Source organism: Rhododendron vialii, chromosome 11a (assembly GCF_030253575.1).
Source record: "Rhododendron vialii isolate Sample 1 chromosome 11a, ASM3025357v1".
In the NCBI taxonomy this organism is placed as follows: Eukaryota; Viridiplantae; Streptophyta; class Magnoliopsida; order Ericales; family Ericaceae; genus Rhododendron; species Rhododendron vialii.
This window is the reverse complement of record NC_080567.1, coordinates 37,598,881-37,606,762: the sequence shown is the minus strand read 5'-3', so window position 1 is coordinate 37,606,762 and position 7,882 is coordinate 37,598,881. Positions and strand designations below refer to the sequence as shown.

General features: G+C 38.9%; 1 long non-coding RNA gene across 1 annotated transcript; it reads left to right on the top strand.

The window, feature by feature from the left end:
- Positions 1-3,220: 3,220 nt before the first annotated feature.
- Positions 3,221-6,058, top strand: LOC131307982 (uncharacterized). The gene is made up of 2 exons (XR_009194268.1): positions 3,221-3,319; positions 5,641-6,058. It is a non-coding gene; the product is annotated as an uncharacterized LOC131307982 (long non-coding RNA).
- Positions 6,059-7,882: the final 1,824 nt, after the last annotated feature.

Sequence of the window (7,882 nt, the reverse complement as noted above, 5' to 3'; positions counted from 1 at the left end):
GACACCTTTGTACTTAATCCACTTCTGAGTTGATGCAGTATTAGATTCAACCAGCATATGTCTCCCCACTATTGGCATCATACTCATACTTGCTCTTTGATTACCCTAGCCCAGAGTAACTCCTTTTAGCTACCAAATGTAAAGACCCGGTATTTTTAATAAATAATAATAATTTTCAAAACAAAAATAATATTTTGCTCATTATTTTATTTAATGCTAAAAATTGTTCATGTCGTCAAGCAAATTTTATTTCCGTAATCGATTGTGCACGTATCCATCGAGTAATTTTCCTAGTGTGTGCATGAGTTGCACTGAATCATTTTTTCCAACCCAAACCAATACTCCACCATCACCTCACCATTCCTTCCTTCCCTATTTTCGGCTGACAACCCTCCCCCATTTTGTAAATTTTCGGCTGAGATTGGAGGGAGCCAAATTCCACCTTTTACTCCTCTTTTCTCTCCCAATTTGACACATCATTTTTGCCCATGAGGTATTACCTCCCATGCTATCCAAACCCATTGTATATACACCACCCTATCAACATTTCTTCTCCTTCCCAGGTAAGACTTTCTTCTTTCTTCTTATTTCCTTATTTTCTTCTTTGACCAGCACACACACGGCAGAGAGAGAGGGAGAGGCCGAACTCCTCCACCATTGGCCACCTCCTGCCGCAACTCACCATCACTGGACCAGCTGCCAAACAACTCCAAAAAAACAGTCGTTCCCACCCCCGAAACCTGCTGCGTTTCAGCTCCCGAATCAGCCCATAAATAGTTCCAAACCGGCTGCATTTCGGTCTCAAAATCAGCTCCAAAATCAGTCCCGAAAATGACCCATAACATGCCGGAAACAGCCACCGACGAAGCTCCGTTGCTGTCCGATTCAATCCCATCTGGAACTATCTCTCCGCCGAGCTCCGACCCACCCCTGTCTCTTGCCGAAACCGTTTCACCGGACGAGAGGTAGTTCGGAACTCACCTCTCTAAGTATATGTCGTGTTTCTACTATGATTTTAGCGTTATGGTACAATGTTAATCGAGTAAATCAAATCCGACGTCGCCAGTCGAAGTCCGGCGGGAGCCTACTGTTTCCGTCCAAAACAGTCCTTGGAAAATCGGAATGTTTTAATTAGTTTTAGAAAAATTACAGTTTGGTCCCTCAAGTTTATTTAGCTTCTTTCGTGGCAGACCCATTGATGAGAATGGAAAGTTGAAAAATAAAATTTAAATTGTGATTTGAAATTAATGTAAGAAATTCTCGCACAAACTTGTGCTTAGAAGATGCATGAAAGTTAAGACATTTTTGTACTTTCCCAGCTTGATCACATACCATTGAATTTGGCTACCCAAAATCAAATCCTCCAAATCCCCCACTGCTGGAAAAACACTTATATAATTAGGCTTTAAACCTTGCGAATGCATCTTTCGAGACATCAACACTGATTCCAAATAACATCCACCCCCATTGACCCCCGCGGTAACCATCACAAGATACCACATTCGGTTGGATCCCTTTATCCTCCATGTCCTGAAAGACCTCTCGTGCCTCACTTCCATTTCCTAGTCGAGCATACCCCGAAAATAAAGCACTACAAGAAACTACGTCTGGTTCAAACAATGCATCGAGTAGTTTATGGGCATCCTTTATTGACTGCATTTGATTTGACATACATAAGAACCAAGGACGATTGAACAAAGGGGTCTGAATCGAGCCCGGATACCGACGCAATGCCATGAAGCTGGAATTGTATGAAATTATTGAGTTATGAAAAAGTGAGGAGGAAAATCTTGAAATTTAAAAAAAACTATGGAGTATTTATATGTGTGTTCTAAGAAAACCGTTTGCTATGAACGCAAGTTTCGTATGGCGAAACCTTGCATCTCGAACAGGTGATGTGTTTTTTTTAAACGAAATCATCGTCCGCCTTTAGCAAGAACAAGAAAACGTCCCAGAAATAAGTAACGCAGGCATACAAAGCATGAGTCTGGTATTCAACACACTTCGTATCTTCAACCTACGAAGTACCAAAACAAAGGCTTCTCCCTTTTTGCAATTTTCAAATTTATTTTATTTTGGAATTACTTTAATGATCCGATTTTCAAAAAATATCTAACCAATGGCTATATGACTATTATGGTCGCATGAGTAGACATGACCATTATGAATAGACGTGATTATTGGAATCAAGAAAAAAAAATGCGTTTTTTGGCTAACAATCATGGTCACGATGATCTTTGCCTATACAAGGGCAATGGGTTCCATCAATTGAGAAAGAGAATCAAAACAATTATGATGTTTATTTCTCTTTAGAATTATCTCCTACATTTATTTTTGGCGGATTCGTAAAATCCGAAGGTATTCAAGTATTTCTTTATTTGTGCATAACACTGTTAAACAATAGTTTGAGACTAGTGTGTAATCCGGTTCCCACCGAATTCTCATGAATTGATGGGGACGAACATCATCTTAAAGACAGCAATAATGTAATGTGACTTAAAACATCTCTGTTTATCCTTCAATCCAAGAATTTTTGGTTGAGTAGGAAATTTAGAAAGAAAAAAAAAGTGCAGAGAGAGAGAGGGTGTGTCGGGACAATTTTCAGTTGAATCAGTTCAGTCTTTTGAATTCCAAAATAAGTCGCATTTGACAAACGCGAGGTTTTTAAAACGCCGCTGCCCTGGTTTCATCAAGACTTCGCAGGTTGAACACGCGAATTATATTAGAACGACGTCGCCCGGATTCATGAGGACTTCGCAGGTTTCACATGAGAAGTCCATTGAAACTACGTAATTGCTAAATTGTGAACTGAATGTGGTTTATTTTTATGATCGAAACTGTTCAAGTTGTGGATATTGTCAAGAATATATATCGTGTCGAATATCATATTAATCAAGTGCTGAATCGTTTATGATCGGACATGAATTTTCTGAATTTAGTCAGAAGAAAATTTTGATGCAGACACTGGATCAAATCCAATACATGGAGATCTATTGAAAATTTGTAATTGGTAAATTGTGAACTCAATACGGTTATTTTTGATGATCTAAATTGTTCAAGTTGTAGATATTGCCAAGAATACATGGCATGATACATAATTTGTTATTCGAATTTGGATTAGTTCATGATCGGAGATGATTCGTGTGAGTTTATTCAGAAGAAAATATTGATGGCCACACTAGATCATACCCATTTTTGGTAAACTATTATTACAAGCCTCCTCACGACCCCGAAACCTTCCACTGGCGCTACAAAGACTTCGACGACCGGCCATCCTCCTGCTACCGTCACCTCCGCACTGCCGGCTTTGACTATACAGGTACTGTGGCTGTCAAATTATGCAGTTCCAGTCTTTTGTCTTTGCCTGAATTTTCTCCTATCCACATTTGAAACTGAGCAATTTTGCTTTTAGTTGTGTTGCCCGCTCGTGGAAAGTTTGTACTTGAACTCCAAGGGGTTGGCCAATTGGTCTTGGCCTGGAACTTAGGGGTTCGAGCAATCCAAAGGGCACATGGTATAGGCTCTTCTATGGGGCAAGTATGCGAAGCTACAATGGGCAATAGTTGACTGAGTAACATAAAGCTTGACCCATCTCTTCTACCCCATCCAAATGTAAATCATGGCGAAGCTACAATGGGCAAGTAGTTGATTTCCAGTTTAGAATAGTTCATTCTCTGCATTAATTCAGAAACTAGTGAGTTTTTTCTTAAAACATTTTATCAGTATGCATGTCTCATATACAACTAGTTATTGTTATTTACAGTCTTCGTAAATCTCGCGAATTCAGATAGAAGGAGCCCTCCATAAACTGAAACTGTAGCTACTTTTTCCCAGGTGATAGATCTCTGTTTGAGACTGTGGCTCCACTCTTAGATATCAGGGGGAAGATATTATTTTCCTATGTGTTGTCTGCTGCCATCTTTTCTCCTCCTTTCATCCCGTGGATTGGGCTTCAGAGATGAGTCAAAGGCATTATTACCTGATGAGAACAATCTACCCCTCAGGTCTCCGCTTTTGGGGGAGGGAGTGCTAAAGGAGCTGTTACCCCCAGACTTGTTATATTTCTTTGTATAGTGTGTGAAGTCTAACGAATTTCAAGTGCCTATTCATTCCTTCCAAGAAAATGACCATTCACGGTAGAAATCCTCGGCTTGGAGGGGGAAGTCCCTTTGGGAATATAAGTTGCCAAAGGTGCGCGGAGCGAACTCGCACCACAGCCGCTTGAAAATGGACCAATAAAATGGGACAGAGCAAGTACTAATTATCTTAGTTCTACCCTATTGACTTTATATAATCAGAATATAATAAACAATGCAAGTAGATGCCCATTTTAACTTTTAAATCCTTCTATTGCAGGTGCTTGATTTTTTATTTTTTTTTGTGAAGTAGGCTATCTAATTTCTGGATTCATTCTGCCAGAGTGATCATTTTTAGCCATTGCTTGGGAGGAGGACGAGATGCAATATAAACGGTCATGTGATATGTTTCCTTTTAGAGGCAAACAATAAGAGAATGAGTTTGGTTTGAATGTGAGAGAAAGAAGAGATGACACCAGTTGGAAGTAGGAAACCTAATTTGTTTTTATTTCCTCTCTTCTCTTTGTCTCCACTTGACTTACCTTTTCACTGTTTTAGTGATTCTCTAAAACATAGGGGTGATACAATTTATTTTCACACTCTTTGCCTGGAAACAAAGCTGAGGCTTTATCTTAGATTTAACTCATTTAAGCAATAGGAAAGGGTTGACTTCCTGATTCCGTATGTTCTTACAGTTTTAGCATATTTTGTTAGTCCTTTTTCTGTTTTTGCATTCTGATGTCTCCCAGTTCAATCAAAAGTCAAAACTCGTTATTGTAAGAGTTGAGGTGTTCTTTCTGTACACTTTTTTAGTTCCAGTCTGCCATTGATATTTTCCATTTCTCTTTCTCATCACTTCATTGGTTGTATTCATTTGGCATGCCAAGTGAACCTGAACGGGGATGGATAGTTCACTATTTTTTTGCAACACAGAATTTTTGGTGCATTTCGTTTTGTGGATTTCTAGAAAATAGTTTTGGTATTATGTAGTGATCAATAGAGTTATAAATATTTTAGTCATGTGTAGTTTAGAAAATAAAACATGGATGATGAGCAAATTCTCGTTTGTTACTTTTTTGTTCGAACTCTGGCAGGAGTTGATGACAAAGATGGCAGGTACCGATTGGTTTTTTGAGTTTTGGTCCCTCCAATAAGCTAAGAGAGGGTGCTTTCCATTTTAGAGTGGAGGTTGATTAGCTTTCTTCTGATTTAGAAGTGCAAATCGGTACTTCTTAGAAGGCCTTGTTAATGGACTTAGCGAAAAAGTGGCTATCAATCCGAAAATGCAACTGATTGTGGGTGATTGAGAATGGTTCCCAAGTTGCTATGTAATGTCATGCAAAAGGTTTTGTAACTGTGGATCAGACTAGTTTGATTACGGTGGAGGCATTTGGAACATTTGGAAGAAATTTTCCTGCAGTATGGGTCCTCATTTAGGAATTGAGCACATCCTTGAAGAATCCATAAATAATGCTATCCTCAACCATCAGTCGATTCTTTTTGCAGATTATGGAACAGTATCCCAAATTTTCATTTGATTTTGTCTAATTGTCATGCATTGCAGGGTAAAACTTGTTATGCATTGCAGTCTATAAGGGCTAACGTCTGCTGCAACTTGTAAGGTTTCCCAGGTTAATAATGCTGTATGAATAAAGGAATCAGATGATCTAAAGAGGGTGTATGCCAAGATGGAAGATGAAGTTACAGAGCTTAGGCGAAGGTCCCATGGGATGGAAAAGATTTTTATTTGCTTTTGTTGCATTTGATGCACAACGATGTAAACTGATGTTTTTTCACTCCGACCAATGTAGCTAGTTAGCTTCAGATACTCGTCAAATTTGGTGGAATTTTCTATCTGCCTTTTGGAAGCTATACTATTGATACGTGGCCTTCTATATCTGGAGACACTCTTTTTCTCCATCAATTGTATTACCTCCATCACAAATTTCTTGTCAATTTTCTGTATGCGTGTCATTTATAAATTACTTGTGTCTTTCAATACATAATGTCTTTATGTTTTGCGAAATTTTGTTTAATAGAAATAGAGAGGTTAGAGATTGAATGTATGCCTAATTCTTGTATCGACATCTGGGTTTTTCTTTTTCATTGCAATTGTTTTCTTAAATTTCATTCTAGGATAGACTTTGTTTGTACTTATTTTGTCGCCTTTCATTTGAGTGGAATTTGATTCTTTTTGCATTACTATTTGGGTTTTGGTGCATTTATGAAGTCAAGATTTCTTGTAAAGAGGACTTGAAATTAGGTAGTTAGAGCTTGAATATATGCACAATTTCTGTATCAGCACTTGGGCTTGAGGTGGTGGTGGGCATAGATGGCATCCGTAATGAGGCGTCGGCGGCATATGGACACTGAGTGCTATTCGGATGATGAGGAGGATGATGATGCATCATGTCCATCTATTCATCTCGCCAAAGGAGATAAGGCCCGTACACGACATCCATGGAAACAGACCTTGATCATTAAAGTCATTGGTAAATCATTTGCTCTATCTTTTTTGCTAGCGAAGTTACGAGCCATCTAGAAACCAGTGTACCCTATCTCAGGGTTTGATCTCGGCAAGGGGTTTACTCTTATCAAGTTTGCTTCTCAGCTTGACTTAAACAGAGCTCTGCATGGTGGTCCATGGTTTGTTGGCCCTCATTTTATTTCCATTAGAAAATGGGAAGCAGGTTTTCAACCCTCTCTTGCAACGATCTCTACTTCGGCAATCTGGGTTCAGCTACCCGAGTTGCCATTGGAAATGTATGATAAAGAAATCCTTCGAAAGATTGGTACTAAAGTTGGGACACTTTTGAAAATCGATGTTCAAACTGAATCAGGTGTAAAGCTAAGGTTTGCACGTTTTATGTGTCCAAGTGGACCTTAATTTACCTCTGATTTCCTGGGTTAAGATTGGCAAACATCGTCAACGGGTTGCTTATGGGGGCGTATCCTCTATCTGCTTCTATTGTGGAGTGCTTGGTCACAAGATTAATGATTGTCCTCAAAAAGAGCCGGCTAAGGAGAGCACACCGGTGGTTGAGCAATATGGGAAGTGGATGCTTGCCGGTCGGAAAAATCCTTCTCACCAACAGAAAAATAAGCCTGGCAAGTCGTTTCCTTATTTGGAAACTGGTAGGGGTGAGCAGCAGCTGACTATGGGAAAGGGAACAAAGCAGAGTGCTAAGCCCCTGACTTCATCAAGATAGATTTGAATGAATTTGGAAGGATATTTTGGAAGAATAGAATAAAAATCTTTGAAAATCACCCTTTTCCTCATTAGTGTGTTTATTTGCTAAAAATAATACTATTATTCAATAAAAATTGTTCATCTATCAGGATCTAATTAGCTTGTTGAAAGAAATAAGAAGGGGAAAGGAAATTTTCCAAAATATTTTCATTCCTTTTTTGTTTGGTAAGTAATATTTTCGTTATATGATCCCAGAGAAAGAAAAAGGAAATTTTCCTAAAGAAGTTCAACCTTTTCTCCAATTTCCCTCATAATTTTGCCGTTCTTTTTTGTACTAGTATTTTCTTTACCTCACCTTCCAAATATAGCGTAAATTTCCCTTTTTGAAATACCTGGTGTTGGAGTCTAACAGTGTTTGGAGCCGTCCAATATGCGTGAGCCCATACGGATCGAATGGCTCTAGATGCAGCTGCGTTTTATAGTTGTGTCTTTGACAAATCCAAACACGGTCTATCAGTTCCAATGGGGAAACAAGTCCTCTATATGTATCCGAGAGACAAGGGCTTCTCCTTGCTCCAAAACCCAGCAATAATAGTCAAAACCAAACTTCACAATG